The sequence below is a fragment of the Ochotona princeps genome, chromosome 18, assembly GCF_030435755.1.
Source record: "Ochotona princeps isolate mOchPri1 chromosome 18, mOchPri1.hap1, whole genome shotgun sequence".
Taxonomy (NCBI): domain Eukaryota; kingdom Metazoa; phylum Chordata; class Mammalia; order Lagomorpha; family Ochotonidae; genus Ochotona; species Ochotona princeps.
The window spans coordinates 16,171,319-16,197,339 of NC_080849.1; the positions used below are offsets into that span (position 1 = coordinate 16,171,319).

Sequence of the window (26,021 nt, forward strand, 5' to 3'; positions counted from 1 at the left end):
CAAAGAAAAGAATGATTTCTTGACTAGTGGGGACAGATTTAAATTTTTGATTGTCCAGAGAAATAAGCCAAAAGCTCACAGAGTTGACAAACGTGAATAAAATGCCTTTTCTTATAGTTTGTAAGTAAGTATTACATGCAAAGCAGCACATTGGTAGAATTTCTTAATGAACAATATCGTTCTTTGTTTCATATTAGTGCTTATTCCCGCCACCCCCCTCCCCCAGGTAAGCATGAGGGGAAACCCCGAGGACCTGGTTGTCCAGAACTTCTGTATTTGACTATACTCTTGATGAAAAATCCTTTAGCGGTGTTCCTTTTACTGCTTCTTTCTACGGTGCCACTTCCCCTGATATTCAAGCATTTTGAAGTAGTTATTTGGCCTCATAGTTAATATACTCACATCCCATATCAGAGTACCTAGGTTAAAGATGCTACTCTACTCCCAAACTCAGATTCCTGCTAATGCATATTCTAGCAGGTAGCACCTGATGACTCAAGTAACTGGATTCCTGCCACCTGCACTAGGAACCTCAATTGTATTCTGGGCTCCTGGGTTCAGCCTGGGCAGTCTTGGCAGTTGTGATCTTCACAATTGGGTTGTGAACCAATGAATGGGAGTGCTCTGTCTCACATACTCTTTTTCTGTGTGTTTCACTTACTCCTCTCTCCTCTCTCTTTCTGCTTCTTAAGTAGATAAATATTTCTTCTTTAAAACCAGTTACCATCTAATTGTCTAGAAAAATATGATTGGAACAAGTTAGCAGGAAACAATATATTTTCATTTGGGGTCATTTTTCTCCTCTATATCCACACTCTAAGATCCACATTTTACTAATATGATTAATACTAAAATCTGTTATGTGTTTTATACTTACTTACCTTTACAAGAAAAACACGTAAAAAAATAAGATCAGAATTACAGGTTTATTGTCTGTTTATTTTCAGAAAATACAGAAAATGGATGTTTAAAAATTGTGGTATACTATGGTACTTTGGTCCCTTTCCTCAAAATAAAAGATACAAGTTTTGTGTCATTGAATTTCAGAACCCACAGACATCTGTGGCTAATCATGCAAGAATCCAACCAAACTGAAGCACCACAGAGACATCTACTGGTTGGTTTAATTTCTTCTAACCTGGCTTTTCAAAGATTTCTTTGTGTCGTAAAGCATTGTCACTGGATAGTGCCATTCAGTTTCTCAAAATAACACAGTAATATACACCTATCTAGATGTACTACCTAGTATCCTGGGGCTATTAATTCAAAGAGTCCAGCCAGGGAGGCAGAGAATGGGAAAAGATTGGGAAATTCACAAGTGTGACCTACTTAGAAAAACTTTAGATGTCACCCTAGTTTTTTCACAGATGACTCTCTATCACTCAGTAGGTAGGCAATAATGATGAAAATGGTTTAGGATTACAAGTCCTTGATTTAAAGCTAAGCATTATTTTCAAGTGGAAAGACTTAGACCATAAATTTCTATGACTGCTGGGCTCTGCCCTGGAAGTGGCCACCTCCCAGGACAGAAGGGCATGATGATTGGTGACCCCTGCCTTAGGAAATGGTAATTTTCTTCTAAGTCTGCTTTGATATTCCATGGCACTTTCAGCTGTTCTGCATTTTTATAATTCATGAATGTCTTTTGAAGCCCGTTGGTCTTAGGTTTCACTACAGAGAACACTTCAGATACAGTCATGTAGAACAATGACTGCACAGCTGATCTGTACAATATTAGGTTGGATTTCAATTCAATCATAGACTGAATTTGGAACAAAGGAGGTGATTCATGCATTTTAGATCACCATAGGCCTACAAGTTTGATACAAAGCTCTATCCCATCCCTCTGGCTTTTCTCTTGCCCTTTGTCCCAGGTTTATGCTAGAATTAAAGACAAGAAGCAATATCTGTCCAGGAGATTTTATATAAAATCTATCTCCATTAGTGCATAACAAAATCATATTAGTTTCGATCAGCAGAAGAAAAATGAAGAAGCACACAAAAGGAAAGGCACATTTCCTTCGGTTTATTAAAATAAAGTTTAGAATCGATCATACTGCCATAAGTATAAACCATGAGATTAGAGCCCTATTGGTTTTTCCGACTATGAAAGCAGTACACAGTCAATCTGAAAATTCAAATCTCTTATTAACCTATCATTTTCTAGTAAAAACCACTTCCATGAGATTGCACATTCACAAATATAAAGCAGACCAAGGGACTTATTTTTCATCTGCTTGCTTGATTTTTTTTCTTTAAATATTGTGTTTGGGATATATATTCTCTTGTAACACAGGTGATACTCAATTCATCTACTTAAATCCACCCTCTCTTGATCCAGGTGTTGGGTCTCCCCTCATTTCCCATTTGGAAGATAGTGTTGTTCCACTGAAAGCTGTTATCAGGTGATAATATCTTCCTGTTGAGGAGCTTTCCCAGTTTCCCCAAGCTCTGATGGTGGCCTCCTTCTCTTTCTCTTGCCTCAATATAGTTTCCTTTAATTCCAGCAAGTAGGTGGACAATTGCCCCTCCTGGTGCCAGAATTAAATTTTACCTTGTCTCAAGGAATCATTCAACAAGCAGAGCCAAGTATCACTGCATTTGCTGTTTCTCTGAGTCTGTTGCCTGTCTCACTGTCTGTAACCTCTGCTGCACACTGCATAGATGTGAGTCATCAAATGGGCTTTGCCTGCTTGGACCTTACGGATAATGATGTGTATATGTCTCGGTTAAAAGAATGATGAGAAAATCAGAAGACTGAAACTTAGTGCTTGCCCAGAGTAACTCAACTGGTAATTCATAGTGTTGTCATTGGAAACACTCAATTTCACATTTTCCTTGAAATATTTTTATATAAAATATTAACTTACTGACTTTGGGGAAAATTGTAGTTTTTTTAAGTTTCTTTTAAATTTTTTCTTAGAAAAGCAGATTTATAGAGAGAGGAGAGACAGAAAAATCTTGCATCTGCTATTTCCCTCCTCAAATGGCCACAGCAGTCAGAGCTGAGATGATCCAAAACCATGAACCAGGAGCTTCTTCCGTGTCTTCCACATGAGTGCAGAGGTCCAAGGACGTGGGCCGTCTTTTGCTGCTTTCCCGGGCCACAGTCAGGGATCTGGATGGGAGGCACAGCATCCGGGACACAAACTGGCTCCCATATGGGATGCCAATGTGAAAATAGAAGATTAATCTGTTGAGCTATGGTGCTGGCCTCTGGGAAGATTTTGAAGGGAGAGACATCCTCCCTGAATTTCTTCAATGCCCCAAAATAAAGATTTCCTTTTGAAATCCCTGGGGCCTCTGCTGTAGGTTCACTAGGACTCATGCCCAGGTCCTCAGGAATAGCTGTAAGGTGGGAAAGCATAGGTAGAAAGGAGAGGTCTCAGGTCTCCAGGTGCAATGAGCAAGGACAGTAGAACTGTACTCTGATCTCTAATAAGCATGGGCCTTTATATAGTGAACCATTCACATTAATTATCAGTACCTCTTCTAAAATTATTTTCAAAAATTTATCCAAACCTAATAATTATACCTCATTTTATGACAGGTTTTACATGGCTAATCATTAGTGCTTCTCCTTCTATTATATTGATGTCTTTGAGTTTTCTTTTGTCCATCCCTCTTTTTGGAATGCCTATGTCTTTTTAAATTATAAGTACTCAGAGCAGCACTGTGACCCATTAGGCTAGAACACCGTCTGTGGCACCCACATCCCAATGGGTATCACTTTGAGTTCCAACTTTTCCATTTCCAATGTAGCTCCCTGCTAATGTGACCAGAAAAGCAGCAGATGATAGTTCAAGTGTTTGGACTGCTGTACCATGTAGGAGACCCAGAAGTAGCTCCTGGATACAGACTTCAGTCTGGACTGATCCTGGCATTATGGCATTTGGGGATTTAAACCAGCAGAGCGAAGACCTCTGTTTCTTTCTTTGTGCATGTTGCCTCTCTCTCTCTCTCTCTCAACTTGCTCCTTTGATAACTAGAATAAGTCTTTAAAGAAAGGAAAAATCATTGTTAAGTACTCATTATATGTAAAAACAAAAAAATTAGAAGTTAAACATTTGTTGAAAATATTTTTTCCAGTTTGTTGTTGACTTGGTTTACTGTTTTTATTCTGTATGGAAATTGAAACACTTCCGCATGTTATCTACGAATTTTTACAGCTCAGAGTTCTGACATGGGATATAAGATGGCACTTCAAAAAGTTAATGGAAAATGAAATTAAAAGATAATACACAATTTCCATCAATTCATTGGAGATCCCCTCACATAGTATATCTACCTAAATATGGATGTGATTGTGCCTTTGTTTTTTAAATAAATATTTACTTATTTTTAATGGGAAAGCAAACTTACATAGAGAAGGAGAGACAGAGAAAAGAGTCTTCCATCATCTGGTGTACTTTCCAAGTGGCCACAATGTCTGGAGCTGAGACAATCTGAAACCAGGTGCCAGGAACTTCTTCCAGGTCTCCCACACAGGTGGAGGGTCCCATGGCTTTGGGGCACACTCCATTGCTTTCCCGGGCCACAAGCAGGGAGCTAGATGGGAAGTGGAGCAGCCGAGACACAAACCAGCAGCAGTATATGATCTCAGTGCTTGGAGGTGGAGGATTAGCCAATTAAAGCCATCATACGTACCTCCAATTCTTAATGAAGAATTATAACATAATACAGTCATCATGTTCTTAACAATTCAGATATCTCTCAAAATATTTGCTGTATAGCATATCTAATAAAGTACTTAGGCAGTGTGCATAAGAATGTTAAACACTTTTTCATTTCATATAGAGATCACTTGAAGCATAGCCTAGATCTAAATACTATTTCAAAAAAAATCCCTTATGTCCGTAGCTAAACTTAGCAAAAGCCAAAAGGAAACAAAGAGGAAGTTCTGGAATAGAGAGTTGGACGGTTATTATTCTTTCTTGCCTCCCCAGACAATATTCTTTGTATGAAGCACAAAAGCAGCCCCTGTGTGTGCCCAGTGAATCTTCCACAGTATCCTGGGGCAGTATTGTCAGCCATTTTAATGGCCTATTAAGCACACAATTGATTGGATTAGGCGTGCTGCATCCAAATGAGGCCTTGAGTGGTCTGACTGACCATGTTGGACCCTGCGCAAGGCAGCATCCTTCAGACTGAAGATGAGGACTTGCAAAAGGTGAGCAGAAAGCCTGTGACCTAGAAAAGCAGTTCTTCCTAGAGCAAAATGTGCCAATAAATACAGAAGCAAAGTGATTGATTGCAAAGGATTGTAAAACAAGTATTTGGCTTGTAGTCCAATTCCACCTATTAATGAAGGTGTGATCTTGAACAAATTATTCAAATTGTTCTCTTACAAGAATATGGGGGAATTCATACCTCTCAACCATTTTGATTTAAATAATACATGATGTCCACAGTGAAATTACAACACAACCAAATATGAAACAAATTCTTCCAAGGTTCTAACGTGAGCTTTACCTTCTATGCGTATTTCATGTTTCATTATCTCACAGGCTGATCATCTTTACACCTATTCAAAATTAGTTTGTTTTTATTTAAGACATGATGCCAATGGAAGCTACACTACTAATGATTTTAGTAAAAAGGAGTTTTGCCTTCAAGGGGAAAATGTTTGGGGCAGCAGATAAGACAGCGGTTGGAGTAGCCACATCCCATAGAAGAGAGAGGTTCAAATTGCAGCTCCATTTCCAAGCCTTCTTTCCTTCTATTTCATTACTCTGGCAGGTAGCAGGTGATGGTGGATGTGAAAGAGCCATCTTGGCTTCTGGCCTGGCCATGCTCAGCTGTTGCAAGCACTGGAGGGCTGAATCGGAAGATGAGGAATACTGTGTCTCTCTGCCTTCAAACAGAAATGATGAACTTCAAAATACCCACTAATATTGGTATTGTTTTTAAAACATCAGAAATTAGTGAAACAATGGTAATTAACATAAATGTGTATTGAGAAATAACTCTGCATTAGATACACAACTTTCAATCATTCTCACAGTTTTCCTGCAGGCCAAATGATATTCCTTATTCCTGTTACACAAGTGAAACGGGAGACAGAACTAAAGTCACATGACCCATAAGTATTTGAACAAAGATTCAAATCCATGTGTCTGTGCACTCAGAGTCCAAGTGTTAATTAGATTTAGACAATACACTCTACCTACGAATACTAACATAGTGTAATGTAACTAGAATGTGCAAAGTGATATGAGAAATGCAAATAGATATTCATGAAAATTTAGAGCAAGGAGTAGTCACTGTTAGCTGAAAAACTGCAGAAATGGCTCACGTAGGGGACATTGCAGACACAGACTAAAACACAGTGATGTATTAGTCTCTGCTCTGCCAAGATCATACATTTTTTTCTTTCTGCAGAAATGCTTTCAAATGAGACTGGGGACCTATCCAATGACAAACCAACATGAGAAAAACACAGTCTTAAAAATTAAGTGCTCACCGCTGTGAAATAAATGTTCTTGTCTTAGGCCTCCAAATGCCAAGCCTGGGAAGTAGAAATTTTCCACTGAGGAGCAAACACTATTTCACCCTTGGCTAATCATGAGCGGGGGCCAATCTGTGGTCTCTTTCCACATTTTAGCTGAGAAGATGGACTGTGCACGTGTTGGTGTGACAGCCCAGTGACTGTGTGAGCAAACACAAGTGGTGCTTTTGGAATCATCCGAAGTAATCTTTTTCAAGTCAAGATTCCCTATAGAGCATGGAATTATATTATCTTTTTCAGAAGGAGGAGAAAAATAAAGATTTTCTCAAGACATAAACTAGTATTTTTGTGAAAAATATGTGTGACAAAAATTTTTTGACTAATAAAATTAAAAAATAGGTACAGATGCCATGGTGCCACAGCTAAGTCATGCCTGGAGATGCCTGCATTCTATTTTTAATACCTGTTTCAAACATTTTCTAGTCTACTTTCAATCCAGCTTTCTGTTAATACATTTGGAAGGCAGTAGATAATGATTGAAATACTTGAGTCCATGTAACTTACATAAGAGTCATGAATTGAGTTCCCAACACCCAATTCTTTCCTTGCCCAAGCCTGACTGTTGCAAACGTTTGGAGAATAAGCCAATGGGTGAAGATTTGTAAATCCAGTGCAGCTAAATATAAGTGTAATAAGTTTCAAAATCCAGATTCTGTCAAGCAATTGATGATAGGTACAATTCTGTTTCTGTCGTTACCTGAGTGATGGATTTTAAAGGCCAGCTGAGATCCACAGTGGGGATTTGTTGCCTCTGATTGGCATATTTCCACCCCAGGTTGTGTTCCAGCCAGAATTACTGAGAATGGGTCCTTTGGGGGGCACAAGGTGAAAAGCAGATAAAACTCTTCTTTGATCAGCTGTCTTCCATTCCGTTGGACCTCAATAGTGCTGCTTCAGAGAGATTAATACTGATCCTCTGCTGCTTGCCCTCAGCCTTGACTTCCCCCGAGACCACTCACGCATGCCTTGCTCAGACGTGCATCCTTATCAGCTTCTGTTACTGAATCCTGTGATCTTGGACTCCCTGCTACCACCTTTCTTCTCAGGGATTCAGATTCCCTGCCTTTGTGTGTGCTCTTGAGCTGCACACACTGGGATGTTGTGGATGGAGGACCAGGGAGATTATCTTTCTGATATTGAAATCCAAGTTGACTTGAATCTTGAAAATTGTTATTTTTAGCTTAAAACCCTTTGGTTCTGTTTCATCGTATACTATCCATTTCATTGAAAATATAAGCTTGGATGAGAAAAAAATATTTATATTGCATAACACAAAGAATTTGTTTTGTAAATCCTTTTACCACTTGCTTGGTGGGAAATCTTCTCATAGCATACTGACTTCTCTTGCCTTTCTCCTCTTCATTTCTGCAGTCATAACCTGAAAGAAATTAGTGGGAAAAGTATCTTCGGTGGCTAGAGTAAAATTACTGAGCACGAAAACATGCATTGTGATACAGCACAATTATTTCTGAAACCAGTTTCTTAGCTTTTTTGAAGACAATACACACTATTGCAGGCTCACTGAAGGAAAGAACACAGAGACCAACCAAGAGGACCTTAGAAATCAAGTGCAGGGCCTGGTGCAACAGCCTAAAGGCTAAAGTCCTCGCCTTGCACGTGCCGGGATCCCATATGGGTGCTGGTTCTAATCCCGGTAGCCTGGCTTCCCATCCAGCTGCCTGCTTGTGGGCTGGGAAAGCAGTGGAAGACAGCCCAAAACCTCGGGACCCTGCTTTCATGTTGGAGACCCAGAAGAAGGACCACAGGAAATGTTCCTGGCTCCTAGCTTTGGATCAACTCAGCTCCAGGCACTGTGGGTTCCTGGGGAGGGAACTGGCAGATGGAAGATCTTCTCTGTCCCTCCTCCTCTCTGTATATCTGACTTTCAAATAAATAAATAAATAAATAAATAAATAAATAAATAAATAAATCTTAGGGAAAAAAAGAAGTCAAGTGCATATTCTCAATCTGAAGCCTGTAGATCTGAGTAGTTAGCCCTATTGGGTTTTTTGGAATAGAAGGGAGGCAGTTAGCGAAATTTACCTGCTCATATTCAGAGGTTTTGAGTCTATAGGTCTGAGGCTGGATCCAAGAATTTGTACCATGAATGTGCTTCCCAGGAGAGATTTGTCTGCAGTTGATCTGTGGGCCCCAAAATTCAAAGTAATTCTTTTTTTTTTATTTTGAATTTTGAATTATGTGGTACAATTTCGTATAGGCTAGGATTCCCCCCAAACTCCCACCCCCTGACAGCTTTTCCCCAATTTTACAACAATGGTGTAGTCCTTCATAAGAAATCATAGTTCTATCAGTCTCTTATTTAAGTGCACCCCGACATTGTTGGTACAGACAATATCAGACAGTCCAGCATCCCTTTGTCTACATGTCCATCAGTTTCATTGGGAATCCATCTTTCGTCTGGATGCAGGGATGCATGTTCCATTGTACCCAAACATCAGTATATGATAGATCCCAGTACTCCATCATTATACATTTCCGTAATTGAGAAGCCAGGAAACAAAGTCAAAAACTGATATGAGTTAGAACAGCCACAACAACAACATCAACAACAAATTACAGCACCATGAAAAAACAAGCCACTGAGTAACCAACACTGAGTGACAAAAAGGAAACACAAAAGTCTCTTGGGAAAAATGATGCCACCATGTAATCCATGAGCCAGTGATCAATTCAACAAGAAAAAAGAAGTTATTTGGAATAAACAAAACTGAAGTAAAAAACATCAAAACACATGGGATATAGCCAAACTAACAACAACAAAAAAAACCAGTATGGATCGGATTATTGAAGTTACACTTTCCATGATGGTTTCCTTATATAAGAGAGAACATATGGTATTTGTTTTTTTGTGATTGACTCACTTCGCTGAGCATAATGGTCTCTAGTTGGGACTACCTAGTTGTAAATAGCATCATTTCACTCTTCTTAATAGCTGAATAATATTCCATGGAGTAGCTGTACCACAGTTTCTTCAACCATTCTTCTTTGGACGCACATCTGGTTTGTTTCCATGTCTTTGCTATTGTGGATTGTGCTGCTGCAAATACAGGATTACAGATCCCCTTCTCATATGCAGATTTCACTCCTGCTGGGTATATTCCTAGGAGTGGGATAGCTGCATCATATGGCAAGTTTATTTGCAATTCTCCAAGCACTCTCCATGCTGATTTCCAGAGTGGTTGTACTAACCTACACTCCCACCAGCAGTGAAGGAGGGTGCCTTTCTCCCCTCATTCATGCCAGCAGGTGTTGTTCGTCTCAGAATGCAAAGTAATTCTATAGGGGATGTAGAAGTTAATAGAAGTTCTGGAGCAAAGTCAGAGAGAAATGAAATCCTAGAAGATCCTAGAAGAGTCTCTTGAAAGCATTAGAGATGGAAAAGATCAATTAAACACAAATTTAAGAAATGCAAAAAATAATGGGGGGGGAGATGAGGCTGGCAACAGAGCTTAAAATTTTTACACTGACTTGATTCTATAATCGCTGCACTGTTTTGCTTCCGCTGTACCGCCAAATATTTAGCAACTCTACAGTGCTTATGCATGATCTAGCCTTAGAGTTCCTCCACTAAAATTTTCAGCGCAAAGCCCTCCTTTTACATAACATTATTCTCAACTACCATTTCTTCAACATGCTTGTTTAAAGACAAAAAAGGAATATTACTATTCTTCTAAATTTTCCAGATTTTCTTTTTGTACTTGAAAATAACTTTATTCTCAGCTAATTTTACAGGTGCAAGATAGTACAGAGAGTTTCCAGATATCCTATATTCAGCTACAAATAGGAAAAAGAACAATCGAGAGAAAACTGCTGGAGTCCAACCAATTGTACCTTTTTTTAGTTTCTACATTCCGTAAAATTGGAAAGCTGGTGTTCCAACTCAAATGTTCGTGGACAGGATTAATGATGCAATTCATGGAAAGTAATGGGAATAGTCCTTCGTACAAATTAAGCAATCATACTAGTTTCCTTGAATCATCATCATCCTGATCATCCAACTACTGTTTGAATATGTTTATTAAAAAGATGTGTGTATCTCACAACGCATTCCACTGTTGCAATACTCCAAGTGTTGATAAGGTCTTGTCAATAAACTCTCGCTGTCCACATCGTTCTGTGTTGTCTCTGTGCTTGCACACTAACTTCCTTGATAAAAGTGTCTTCCACCCAATTAGTACTCCACAGCATCTCAATAGATACTGGTAGCACACACATAACACTTTAGGTTACACGAGACAACAAAGATAGTTTAAAAAGGAATTTTACTTAGTAATGGCAGGAAAGAAACTGGAATCTTGTTTCTGAAACTAAGAAAGAACAAAATGTTACCAAATTACCATTGTGAATGTTGTGTTCAAATATGCTGGATTATTTCCCTAAAATACTTATTTCTTGTAAATCAAATACTTCCCAAACTGAGTAATTTTGTGAGACATTACATTCTTGTTGCTAGAACTTGTACACTTTATAGCACATCAACTCACTTCTGAATAGCATATTTAAAATTTTGATTAATGAGAAAGATGTGTAATGGAATCCTAAATTAGGCTTGGTAATTTCAATTTTTTTTCAACCAAAAAGTGAACATAAAATGTTTGGATAATTTTAATGTATTTGATAGCTAATTAAAAATTGTCTGTTTAATGCAATAGCATATAATTTAAGTTTGGATGGAACTATTATATCCTAATACATAAAACCTGAAACTAATATATGTACACTATTTTCATAAATATAAAATAACAAATATTTCTATCAAGCAAGACTTTTTGACATTTAACTCAACATCAACAACCCAGCAGATGGCACTACAAAACTGCCAAAATTTCTCTACCAAGAACTTTTCATCAGGTCAACAAAAATAATACTGGAGTCCCAATGACTGATGGGACTGTTGTCCCAGACAGACAAATCTACTCTCAGCATCCCGCAGCTGACTCTAAAGAGAGTTTTTTCAAATTAGATTGCTTCACACTCCAAAAATGGAGCAAGAAGCTCAACTTTATACAGATGGTGAAACATAAATGTTTCATATGTTTAATTTAAATTTCTTTAAGATTATAGTCTCTTAACAAGCGTACTTGAAGAAAAAGTCCATTAAACAATAACAAAAGCAAGTATACACGCACACATATAATAATGTAAGCTGACAAATACAATTCTTGACCAAATATTGCTGGGTCAAGATGATTCTAAAACCCTTCTACTTCTTTAGGACATTCTGTCATTTAGATCAATCTATGTCCAAGGTTTTGAACTTCTAATTAAATTGATAAAAATTAGAAAGACTAACGTAGCTACCCTAAGTCAGAACTTCTGAGAGAAGCTCCCAGTCTCAGGCAACAGCTAGGCGATCCGCTTGTGTTTCCCTCTTGGAATGCATTGACTCCTTTGGAGGCTGATGTTGCCCAGCGCTGGCTGGCTTCACACACCATGCTTTTGGCACTTTGCTTCCATTTTCTTACATATAGCTGGGAAAATGTATTCCTGGTCGTTACCTTCATGTCACTTCACTGTTTTCTCCAGATGTGTACCCTGGACCTTTATCATGTGAAATGTGCTTCCTTGCTAAAGGAGTTATGAAAATTTCCGAAACCTTTTTTTTGTTTGTTTAGTCACCGTAGTAGTCTCTGCCTTTTGCTTCTGCTCTTCGTTAGGCTGATCCCTGCTGCATATCCGGTATCATCCCAGGTGTTTCTGAAACTGTGCTGCCATTTGTACTAGGCTCACCTTTACAGCTGAGTCAGAGGCCATGACACCAGGCCACAGGGTGTCCTCACCGACATCCTGCTCCAAGGGCTAGCCTATGGCCAAGGACACAAAGAGCAACCAGACATGGCCATCTCCTCAAAGAATTTTCTGGAAGTCATAGTTTCTTTCTCTGACTTACTAGTTGTTAATATATCTACTAAGAGGATAGCAATATCATTAAAATCTGTCACATACATTATAAGCAATAAATTAGGTGTTGAATGGTGCATTTTTAATTTAGATTTAACTTGTATTCATTCAAATGTCTTCAGTGTATTTTTTCCTAATTGGATATACAAAAGCATTATCTCTTTATTTATATGAATTATTGAGTTAGTGGATGCTAAAATATATAAAGCAAAATATAGTTATTAATGTCACCTGGAGGCAATACATAAGTGCGTAACTGCAAATATTATCATTAACGCATTGATGTATTTCCAGTTCAGACTGTTCTAAAGTTGTTGGAGTTGGATTTCTTTTCCAGAAAGATGTGTTTATCTTTGTTTTAAAAGATACATCACAGAAAGAGGGAAAGACATATATAGAATGATGGTTCATCTGCTGGTATTCTCCCCAAATGGCCTCAAAGCTAGGTCTGCACCAGGCCAAGCCAGGAGCCGGGAGCTGCATCTAGTCTCTTGGGTGAGTTCCAAGGACCCAAGCACTTGGCCATGTTCCACTACTTTTCCAGGCACAATAGCTGAGAGCTGTATTGGAAGCAGAACAGCCAAAACAGGAACTGTTGCCCATTTGGGATGATGGTATTACAAACAGCAGTTTAACCCAGAATACCAAAACGTTTGGCCCTAAAACTGTGACTGTTAAGAGAAACTGAGGCACAAGTCATTTAGGAAACAAAAGAATCTTACCTGGATTTATTCGGAGCTACAGCCCAAGAAACAAATCTAAGCTCCAATGTCTTACTGATTCCAAACATGTAGGGTGAGTGATTGCAACAGTTGTTTGATGAAAGTTTAGACTGATGCAGGCAGGGCAGATCCTGCCTCCTAAGAATGCAACTGAGTAACTAAAAACTTCAAGGAAAGCAGTAGTTCTGGGACTAGAACAAAGAAAGTGTTGAGAAAGGGAGGATTTGGGAAGTGTTAGGATGAGAATGTTCCACTCTGATGACAACCATAGTTCTCAGTCAGCAAATAACAGGATCTGGAGAGTTTGGAGGGCCCAGTGGGAACTCAACAGCTGCTGGAAAGGAAGGCACATCTGTACTGGGTGAAAAGCTCCCCTGGGGAGAGGAGGCTGTAGTCAGGTCCCCCAAGTCCTCCAACCTAAAGTGCTGAGGGTTTGATCCTTAATGCTTTGCAATTCTGAGAGTACTGCAAAACATTTGTGAGAAATGAGATTTAAAAAGAATAGCCACCAGAAATTCCCTGCCAGCATTCACATTCTAAGCAACAATTAATCAACTTTCTATATGTGTAGAATTGTCTATTCTAGAAATGCACTAAAAGTGAGATCATAAAATAAAATTCTGCGACAGTGGCTTCTTTCACTTCATGTGTTTTCAAGATTTTGCTATGATAAATCATGTAGCACTATTTCATCCCTATTTATCGCCAGTGACATTAGTGCTAAAAGCCATCCTTATCTGGATGTTTCAGATTTTACTTATTTAATCATCAGTTGATAGACATTCGGGCTGTTGCCATTTGGGGCTATTATGAAAATTTTTACTTCAAACTTTTACATGCAGGTTTTTTGTGGAGATATACGTTTTCATTTCTCTTGAGTATATTCCTAGGAGTGGCATTTCTGGGTCATATAATAACCACATTTACCTTTGAACGCTCATCTTTAAACCTTTGAAGGCATTGCCAGGATGTTTTCTTGAGCATCTATGGAATTTACACTGCCACCAGCAATGTATGTATGTTCCAGTTTCAATACTAATAAAGAAATGGAGATGCTGCAGGTGTATTTATTAACTTCCCTAAACAAGGTATTCTATCGGCACTGAGAAAAGGTATTGAAATTTTCTCAGTTCATCAAGAAAAGAATGTACCCTCCAACACGCGTAAATCTATCAGGGAGCAGTTTGGATCTTCAAACAATCTGGCTCAGATTCAGAGAATACATCAACAGATTCATCTGTAATATAAGCTTAACTTACATACAACAATTTTGGTTAAATGAGACATTAGAACTGTTTTTATATGGATAAACAGCTGTCAAACTTGCTTAATTGTCAAACTATTCTCCAGAAGATGTTACATTCTGTTGAAGTTGAAACTAGGAAAAAAAAATGATTCTCAGTGCATGAAATATTCCAATCCACAGGAGCCAATCCCTAGGAGATCCTGGGCCATTTTGAAAAAGAGCTTAATCAAGTATCAGTAATGATTTTACATTCTTTAAAAGGGAAGATCAAATATACCATCCTCTGTGCCAAGACATTAGAAATCAATATAAAAGGAGATATCTGTGTATCATATAAATGAATGCAAAAATTATACGTTCATTTATCAAAAAAGATTACCTGTTCATGAGTCCTAATGAGAGATCCCATTTGGTGAGCATTTGGCTAATAAGTCAGCAGCTGTGGTGCATTATAACTTAATCTAATTATTTCCAAGGAGATGTGATCTATGTGCTACACCGAAAAGGCAGGACAAGAAAAGAAATAGGTCTCTATGTTGCTAACTATTTCAAATTAACCACAGAAAGTAAAAAACAATATTTACCTATGGGCCACCTGTATTCCCAATACAGTGCTGACTGTAGATCATCAGCGACAATGCAGCTTGGAGAACGAAAACAATCAGGCAGGTAATTAATGAAAACAGATCATCCCTCTCCTACCCTCCCCCCCCCAATTATCAGAAAATTAACATGCTATTTTTTCTTTTAAAAAAGTGAAGCATTTGAGTAATTGCTTTAATCTTCTGCTTAATTTTTCTAAAAGGTCCTATCAAGTGAGAGTTCAATTAGAGGATTTGCTTACCACCTAGAATGGTTCATTTAAATATTGATGAAGTACCATCTTTCCATGTGTGGAAAATCAGCCTGAAAACCTAAGGATCACCTGGGGTTCAAGCTATGACTCCGGTAGTAACCAAATACTCGTCTACATTTGTTACCTGATTCCCACTCCTTGAAATACTATGAAAAATAATCTCGTGACAATTGGACAATTTTAAAGATGAATTATGCATTAGATATTTTGTTTTTTAAAAAAATATATATACTTAGGCAAAATAATATTGTTCTCCTGTCTTGGAAAATGCACACCAAAGTACTAAGAGATCAAGTGTTGGGAGATGCACAACTTACTTTCAAATGCTTTAGCCAAGGGAAAAAATACACAAGATAAAATAAATGTGGCAAAATTAGGACAATGGGAAGTCTACTTGAAAAAAAACAGATTTTCCTTCTTTTCATATTTTTGCCTGCTTTGAAATTTTTCACCAAATTTGTTCTTTAGGGAGGGGATGGGAAAAAGACACTCTTGCTTCTTATAAAAAATGTAGATACTCTTTAAACCTTGCCTTAAAATCTTTTCTTCGTGTGTCTGTGAAATCTTATCTATCCCATTGTCATTCTACTTTAGCAACATTTACTAAGTTAGAAGTTAGCCATATTCTGCCCTCTATAAACCCCTACTGATTGGAGTAATTTGAACTTCCAACAACCAGTTTCTAACACAAATTTTTAGCAGTTCATAACAACATCCAACACCACGATGGCAACTGACTTTAGTCATATGCTCTATTGGGCTAAATGTTTGCATCATATTTTCTCACATTTGACGTAGAGTCCTAAGTTTTCTGATGATTCATGAAGCAAAACTAATTTACCTTCTTAAAACTGATGTCAGTGTGCCATTGTTTTAAACATGAGTAAAGCCTGTTACACTTTTCTGGAGTGTCATACATGTGGGAGATATTTCATGGGTTTGTGTGGCTTTAACTCCAAGAAATAAGCCACTGGCAGTGTAATAATACTGAGAAATCATTTATAGAGGGCATGTAGCAGTTCTATTTACACACAGTGATTTCATTTTGAGGTCAAACAGTGGTTACCTAACCCTGAGGCAATGAATCCACAAAGCTGACTCAGTAGCCATAATTTTCCCAGCAACCTGCTGAATGTTTTCAAGTTGTCCTTGTGAGTGGCTAAGATTGATTAATTGAAAGAAGCCTGAGGACTATTTCCAAGATGGAAGGTTGCCTTTGCCTCTACATGAAGCTGTTCAATGATATCCCATGGCTTTTATACTAAGTGCCCTTGACTCATGCCATTCAAGGAAGATCTCTTTGGGTAAAGCATGTGCATAAGCTAATAAGAGTCTATGGAGCTAACTACACAAGTAGCTACTAGCAAGAAAATTTGTCACAGCAGCAATTACGCTAGCCTGAGGTTGGACATGGTTGTTAAAAAATCATTGAAATGGATGCTATAGAAATGAGAACTCATTGGAACATACAAAAAAATTACAAAACATACATCCATTATATTCAAACAACAGTTTATCTACAACTATATCTATGTAGTTATAGTTGGGTAAGCAAATACATATAAGGTAGGTAAAATGAGTGAAACTATTTTTTTCATTAAATAGAATTCTTTCTTTGCCTTATAATCTTTCTTTAGTAACCCAGATAACCCTTACTTTTTGTTTTGTTTTGAAAACAGAATAAAAACATTGAACCACTTTGGCTTTGGACTCCAGTCCAAACCCCCGGCCAGCCAGTATTTTCTGTGTGGAACACATAACTGGAACAAACAAACAGCATATTGGATGTATCCCTGTTTTCAATTATTCCAAGAGTAGATTCACAGAGAACTGTAGTGCCAAGAGTGAACTGACAAGTGCTTTAGAGTTCAACATTGTTCAACACAAAACATCTCCCAACCCTTGTGATAGGTGGCTTTTTTTGATGCTTGACTTATCATGCTATTTCCCATTCTACAACCTTTGCATGTAGCTCCCTCTGTCTGAAGTGATTTTAAATCAACTCTACCCATCAACGAATGTTTTCGCCTTCCAAAATGCCATCATTTCAAGGTGATCTTTCATGAGCCTCTATCCGTCTGAAATCCTCTAGATGCAAACCTCTTCTCTTATATCCACAGGTGCTGCTTATTTCCATCAAGCCATCTGTCACAGCTTTAAAATAGTTCTATTTTAAGATTTATTTATTAATTTTTATTGCAAAGCCAGATATACAGAGAGGAGGAGAGACAGAGAGGAAGATCTTCTGTCCGATGATTCACTTCCCCAAGTGACCTGTTACGGGCTGGTGCTGCGCCGATCCGAAGCTGGGAACCAGGAACCTCTTCCGGGTCTCCCACGCAGGCGCAGGGTCCCAAAACTTTGGGCCGTCCTCGACTGCTTTCGCAGGCCACAAGCAGGGAGCTGGATGGGAAGTGGAGCTGCCGGGATTAGAACCAGCGCCCACATGGGATCCCAGCACGTTCAAGGCGAGGACTTTAGCCGCTAGGCCACGCCGCCGGGCCCAAAATATTTCTATTTTACTGTTTATTTTTGATACACTATTTTCTATCTTTTCATCATCTTTATGGCCCATGAAGGTAGAATACATGGATTCCTTTGCATGGTGATATCTTAAACATATGGCCAGGAATAGAGAAACAGTAAATGACTGATTGATATTGGATAAATCCACAGACAGATGCAACCCTAGATATTCATTCTTAATTTGGTGTGAATTAATGAAGAGAAATAATTCACTCAAGTTGAATGAATGCCCTCTTCATGAGGGTAGCCTAGTTATACAAGAGTAAAAATAGATTCAAGAGTACTGTGACTTAACATGAGTTTGTTTCTCACTCATGAAACAAGGGCAAGAGTAATATTATAATCAATGGGACAAGGAAACAAATGGGTACAGAACCTATGTGCCCACATGACTCACAGTGGGGACGGAGGTTTCCCAGGCAGCTAGACAGGACAAGGCACCAAGAAGTATGTATGAGACATATTCAGGGACTCAGTTTGCAATAATAGACAACATGCTTGCTTGCTAGAACTCTGTCACATGTATATCATAGCTTCAAAGGAGGCTGGAAAATACAGCACCCCTTTTTTGTTAGAAAACTTCAGTTTAGCATAAAAAAGTTTGTTCTTTAGTTCATTTATCCAATAAATGACCATTATACGTCTAGGTTTACAAACCAGAGTGAATTACTCCGCCAAACAGCTGAAAAAAAACAGAGAATGCTCTAAACCAGCAGAAAAATATCCATGTAAATAATGAGAAATGAAATTGATGACTTAGAAGGAAATGAGGTGTAATGAGGCATAGGTCAGTCTAGATAAACTTCTTCTAATGAAAAATATTCTACTAATATAGTTTATATACTTCTTTATATAGTAAATTGAAAATACTCCAATAGCCATCTTCAGAGGACTCCAAAGTATGACTCTTTACTGAAGGCAAACGACAGGCATTGAGCATATTCAAAGATTCTCAGAATTCTACAAGAGACAAAATATTCATACTGCCAAAATTGTTTATTCAGAATTTACTTATAATCAGAGGAAGCTGCTGCATTAAGGAGGTAGAGCACTAGGATTTAGGAACCATCGTCTGTGTTCATCTCGTAATTCTGCACATTCTCAAAAGGCTTAGAATGAAAGTAGAGTCCTCTTTATGGTAAAGCCCTAATCAGCCCTCCTGCATCAAGAAGTAAGAGAGATATTCAAAACATGTACTGTGTAAAACTATGCATGGATTATTTTTTACATTCAAGTAAAACCACCTTTTAATTCTATTTTTCAAAAATCTTGAAATGCTCATATATGCAGGCTGTTGAGCTGGAAGCAGCGATATTTATCACAGGGATTAATAAGAATTTAGATGCTGAAGTACTTGGGATTCTGGCAAAAATAAGTCATAACAAGATCATTTTTAAAATATATCTATTTTTAATATTATGTTTTATTGCCTTATATATTGCATTCATTATTATTTAAAAATACACTGCTCCAAAAAATGAAAACTAAACTTACGTGTGTTCTCACACCCTGAGCCAGATATCTATAAGAATATCCTGCAATAGTGTATTAGTTCTATCTAATCAGCATCTAATCATACTAATAAGAATGTCATGGGGGAAACTTCTATAGCCACAAAACAGACTGTGATTGGGTTCCAACCATTTATGCTGTTTTACAAATTTATGGGAAGTTAATAAAATTATGCCTCAATTGCAGAGTGAGGGACAAAGTTCCAGAAGAGTGTCTTTGTTGAGATTTCCAGGCTCCATAATGGCCATCATCCCATTTTCTCTTCCATAACTAATTTATTCCAGTTCATTAAATGCCGCAGGTGGTTTTTTAAGCTGCTAGCTGTGCGTCATCCAGCCATGACTTGGGAAAGTCTTCCTTTGGAATGTATTGTTCACTCAAATGAATAAAATAGAAATTAATAAACTGCTGATAGCTGACACACAAGAACAAAGGTATCTCACCTTCTCAAAAATAAAGTTGGCTCAGCTAGGAATCACATGGAACGGAGATCAAGCTGGGGCATGGATGATGAGAAATGCCCAACCTTACAAGGGTTCAAATCAAAATGTATGTGAGGCAATGTCATAAGCAATGACTTTGTCCTTGAAGAGCTACAGTAGATAGTAACCAAAGTTGAAGCAGGCAACCTCAGGGTACAGGATCAACTCTAATATTTTCTTGGAGAAGTAATTTATATGCATGTGCAAATCAGTGACAATCTTAAAAGTCTCCTTTACAGGCAAACATGTTGGGCTTTTCCTAATCTATTAAAAAAAGAAATAATGCATGCTAATGGGATGTCATTTTGATGTCCATGTTTAGAAGCAGACACAGCCCAGAGCATCATCATTTGCTGCCATGGAGAATAACCCCCACCCCACCCAAGGAGAAACATTGGAAGAAGAGAATGGGTCAGGTTGAAATAGCTGCATATTTAGTAGAGTGGCACCAAAAGTGCCAAGTGAATGAAATAGCATTGAAAATCAATTCCATCCACAATTTTGTTGTGGAGGAAACAGAGGCAGAATTACAAGTAATCTTGGAATGTAAAATGAAAAGCACAGTAATATTTTATAATTACAGGCACCTGGTAAATACCTAGTGCATTATATTATTTGCTACTCTTGTAAGAGGAAAGAGGAATCCTTTCATCTCTTACCCACACTTTACCCACAATCGTTACAAGGTCTTTCTACCTACACTTGAAAAAAAAAATAAACTGAGATATTTGAAAGAGAGAGAGAAAGAGGAGAAAATGAGAGGACTCTGATTCACTGGTCCTCTACCCAGTTGCCTGAAACAGCTGGGAATAGTGACAGGCTAAAGGCAGGAATGAGAAGCTCAAGCTAATATTCAGTGTGGTGGACAAGAACCCAACCGCCTGAACCGTCACCTACAACCTCCCAGGGCCTGCAGTGCTAGCAGCTGGAGTCGGGAGCCATAGTCTTATATAAAACCCAGTTATATTAATCAGTGTTTCAGTTGCTAGGATAAATGCCTGCCAGAAACATTTTATTTTTTATTCCATCCAATCCGCTAATCTGTTCAGAGCTTTGAGGTAACCATGTCATATACTTTCTTCAAAGCTTCAATGTATTATGTTTGTCTTAGTTGAATGTAATTATTAGCTATAATTTTCCAAAAATTGAGCACTTATTAATTAAAAGGGCCACAAATACTCCAGGTGGCAAGGGAAACCCATCCTTGACTCAAGAATTGCCCATTATCCTCAGACCGATTGCCTGAGAGCCCTAGCCAACATCTGTTGAGCATTTGCCGTGCGTTCAGCAGGTGTATCAGGGCTTCACTCCTCTGCTCATTTACTCACTTTTCCTAGTAGATTTATGAAGCAGGTAATTTTTTTTCTCAAAGACAGAACTGGGTTTCAAATTCTGGCTAATTTCAAAATTTATTTGCTTTAACTTCTACCCTATTCCATCCAGGATATTGAGAAATAAACATGAAATACCTACAAATTGAGAAAGAGTCTGAATCTCAGTGAAGGTGAAAGATAAAACTGAAGTTTTAACAGAGGAAATATATATAAAGAGGAAAAATTCCACTGGAAAACAGGATTAATTTTATTCCAATGAGAAACAATAACATTTCATGTTCATGCAGAGCCTCAAGATCTTCGCTGTAATCTTGGCTTTACTGCTGATGTATCATTGAGCAAGATAATTGGATTTACAACCTTTATGCTGTTCTTTGTAAAGCCTTGCCAAGAGTCGTTCTAGTCCCTTCATCTAAAACATAAAACCATTGGATTAAATAGACTCCAAGATCTCTTCCTATTTGATGTTTATGTGATATGCATAGAGGGCTTGCTTTTTCCTTTCTTCCTTCCAGGTACAGGGTACTTTGAGGATATACAAAAGCAGAAAACATGATCCACTCTTCCTGGGAACGGCCCACCCTACTCATCTGTTGCAGCTGAACTCCAAGAGATGTGACTCTACCGCCAGTGAGGTTGGCAGATGAAGGATATTGGACATTATTGCTAACTCACAATCATTAGACATGGTCAGGAATTTGCAACTGCCAGCATGTTTATAAAAGAGCTCTGAGGAAGCCCATGAAGGGATTAGAAACTGGGAGTGAAATGTTTATTTCTTCCTTGAAATTTTTTTGATTTGATTATTGTGGCAGAGATTCTTGGTTGTCCCCTAGCATCAATTCTCTGACTTTCCTATAATAGGACTCTGGCCTAATCCAGAGTCCCAGCTTTTCTTACAGTGAGGTGTGTCAATTTGACTAATGTCTGGCAACAGGAAACACTGGAACTGTTGTGTGTAAAATCTGAAAGGGAAGAATCAAGCCCTTTGTCCCCTTCCTTTCTGTTTATTGGAATAGAGATCTAATGAATGGAATTTCTGCAGCAGTTTTGAGCCATAAAGAAGGAAATACTTACTGGGAATGTAATTCAATAAGATAAAGAAATCTAGAACTCTTACAATTGTAAAATTACTTTTCTAACTTGGGACTAGCTACCATAAGTCTTACATGAGAGAAACTCACATAATTATTTTTCTATAACTTCTATTTCACTATTATTTAGAAACATCTGTGAATTTCATTCTTTTTTAACTGAAACAACTGTCATTGGCACAGCAAGGAGTAAGCAATCGATTTGCAATTTCTTGTTTATGGCAAAACAAGCTCGCTTTTCCACTTAAGACAGATGCAAATGTGCAAAAAAATTCTAAGAACACACAAGGCCCTTTGGTTCGGGGAGCTCCTAGAAACCAAACTGCACTTCAGGGCAAAGATACTCCCCATTTTCTGAGAAAAATTGATGTGAGTTATTGCGCACACTCATTTGAGTTTCTCCATTCTTCTGTTAATCTACCACATGTTGCTTTGCTTATGATTGCTTTGAGTTACCTTACAAGCATTTCAAAACTCATTTATTAGTACAAAAGCAATATGATGAAAAGAGTGCTTGTTATAAATGCAAATGGAAGAAATAACAAAAATATTTGAAATGGCAGGAAAAAATGTTGCATGTGGTTTTGGGGAAGAAATGGCTTGATTATATTGACTATTTTCAAGGACAAAGTGAAACAACTGTGAAAGCTGGTGAATGGCCTTGTGATGCTATGGCAAAAGTCAGAAACAGACATGGCAGAGAGTAACAATATGAAATGGCAATCATATTGTTACATGTAATAATAAGACATGTAGGAAGTTATTGAGAACTTAAGGGCTTAAGAAACAAACACACAAACAAAAAAGAATTTAAAGACCGAGCCGATTAAAGTCCACAAAATGTAATTTATTACAAATGCAGGTAGCTCAAGAAATTTTTGAAACTGTACACTATAAACATGATGGGCTTCAATAATGCGACATGTAAGAGGTTTTGCCTAAAGTACTTACAATCATCATCACGTATCAGGACCATATTTTCGGTGCAGAAAAATGGACCAGCTTTGGAAATACATTGCCTAACAGAGCATTATTTTCAACAGAGCTTCTAAAGCTAGGAATTACACTTTTATATGATGGAAGTGTATCCCAAAACAAACTCTCACACAAATTTACTTGCATTTAAAAACAAACGATGAAAAAATATGAATTCAAAATTGTGCCCACAAAAGATGTTTTAAATAGACTGATTTTTGTACAGTTATTTTAGATTTTTTATTTTTATATTTCTGAAATTTGCATATCAAAGATTTACCTGAAACCCTATATTTATAAAAGCACAATTTACAATATTTAAGATACGGCATCAATCCGGATCACTGGATAAACAGAGACTAATTTAAAATATATTAGTGTTATTCAAGTTCAGCAAAAAAAAGTGTAAAAATAAATACTAGGACATATATACAAATATACATACATATGGCTTTAATACTTGCTGAATAAATCATTCAAAGTGAGTAGCTCATTATTCATTGAATATGTCCACACCATTTAGCATTTTCACAGTAGTTCATAAAATTTTTTTTAAGATTTATTTATTTTATTACAAAGTCAGATATACAGAGAGGAGGAGAGACAGAGAGGAAGATCTTCCGTCCGATGATTCACTCCCCAAGTGAGCCGCAACGGGCCGGTGCTGTGTCGATCCGAAGCTGGGAACCAGGAACCTCTTCCAGGTCTCCCACGCAGGTGCGGTATCCCAATGCAGTGGGCCGTCCTCAGCTGCTTTCCCAGGCCACAAGCAGGGAGCTGGATGGGAAGTGGAGCTGCCGGGATTAGAACCAGCACCCATATGTGATCCCAGCACGTTCAAGGCGAGGACTTTAGCTGCTAGCCCACGCTGCCGGGCCCCATAAAATCTTTGAGTTAGCTGTTTTTGTGAAGCTATTTCCCCTCTGTTGCTTATTGTAATATTTTATTAGCACATAAAAGTCTAGATTGGAAAAAAGGGATTCAAGAATGTTTTCATATTCCCAAATGATAGAAACATGGAAGCCTGGTCATCTCAGATAACTGTAGTTACTCCCTCCTCCAGCTCAGCACTGAACCTTGGAGACCCCGTGCTCCGGTAGGACCCTCCTGCCTGCTACCTGACTGCTGAGAGCAGGGGATGAGAACAGCTCTCACTCTTGCATCTGGTTACCTAGGATGGCTACTAGAACACAGAAACGCATAGACATGCACTTGGATTTTTTAACAAAATGTTTTATTTTTTATCATACTACAACATTTAAATTATATAAGGAAGCACATTTGAACACAGAGAATATAAGCTGTCTTTGCAAGCATTTAAATAACTACAAAGAAAGAAGTTGTTTTAAAGTTACATCAGGAGAAAGCACATACTCTGTGCTACTCAGTTTTAATAATTCTTACCTGGAGTTTTGCTAGAGCTAAATGAGATTGCCTTTCTAAAACTTACAAAATATTTCCTGTCTTTCTACTACCTACCTATAATTCAGAGAATTATTTTTCAAAACCTCAAGTTGTTCCTTCTTCAAATGTCCAAAAAATCATATTAGCTGTCCAGAGGAACAACTATCTGAAAAATGAACTCAGTTCTTATCTTTGTTGTAAAGCCTAATTCCTCAGGAAGACCTTAAGGTCAAAGTTAGGTGGCCTGTTATCCACTATAACAGACCAGTCTAGAGCTATATAGAAAACAAATCTGTTGCTCTGGGATTGGACAACATAACAATGTGTTTAGAATCTGCGTCACACCTAGAAAGGGAGTCAGAAGGTATAAACTGGGGGTGTGGGCTCTCGTGTCCAGTCGTTGGGGCGGGGCCTTTGACTTTAAACACCCCTTCTTTGGAGAAATCTTTGATTTTTGTAGAGTTAAGAACTGAGGGGAGGAGACAAAGGTTTCTTTAGTTCTAAATTCTTTTCCACATTGGAAAGTGCATTCTTCTAATAAACATTATACACTCAAAAGGACGTAAGAAATGTTGAATAAGTCTTAGTTTCAAAATAAATCATGAACAATGTGTTCTCCATGTTATGTAATGGAGTACAAACCATTTGAAAGCTTACGATTTCTAAGTAGTAGCTTGAAGTAGAGAATTAAGCCAAAGATAAAATACAGAGATTACTATGACGGTATACATGACGAATGTCTCACATGTTACCGTTTGAGAGTTTTCTGAGACTGCTTTCACTTTCACTCCTATTAATTCCCCCTTGGTGCTCTTGTTTTCTGTATTAACAACATCAACATAAAATTGAACCTTCACCTTTGTCCCAAGGTCAACCCTTCTCTAAAATCCTCCTTTAATATATCTCCCCTCACTGACTTCCTCTGTCTTTTGAACTCTCTGAAAAGGAGAACCCTGCTGCAATGATCAAAAGTATGAGAATAAGCCATGTTAATCATTTAAGTTACACACGTGTTGCTTTCCTTGTTGGTATTCAAATGCTAAAAATAGTACATGAGATTGAGATAGAATCAACAGTAACCTGATGGCAAATGCTTGTTCAGAGCCAACAAACGGGGAGCAAAGTGTAGTAGTAGTCTAGCCATCCACAGAGTTCTCATCGGTAATGCAACATGTTTGCTGTACAGGACAGAGGGAAAAAATACATTGTGCCTTAGCCTTGGCGTTGAATTTTTTTCTTCCCCAACTATTTGAATACAAGTAGGCAAAAGATAAAGCCATCACTTCACGTGGAACAAGCCAAGAATTGGGCAAAGGGGGCAATATTTCACGAGGTCAGATTCTTTGGCCCTTCGGGGACGGAAAGAGAGAAGTATGGGCATTCCTCCCCTTAGGGTGAGGGCCTAGATTTGACTTAAGCACGAGTGAGAGCACAAACATG

At 38.0% G+C, this 26,021-nt stretch overlaps 1 long non-coding RNA gene across 1 annotated transcript; it reads right to left on the reverse strand.

Annotated features, from left to right (window-relative positions):
* Positions 1–7,571: 7,571 nt before the first annotated feature.
* Positions 7,572–18,322, reverse strand: LOC131482499 (uncharacterized). Its single transcript, XR_009247050.1, has 3 exons — positions 18,178–18,322; positions 14,983–15,041; positions 7,572–7,886 (listed from the first exon to the last, which is right to left on the reverse strand). It is a non-coding gene; the product is annotated as an uncharacterized LOC131482499 (long non-coding RNA).
* Positions 18,323–26,021: the final 7,699 nt, after the last annotated feature.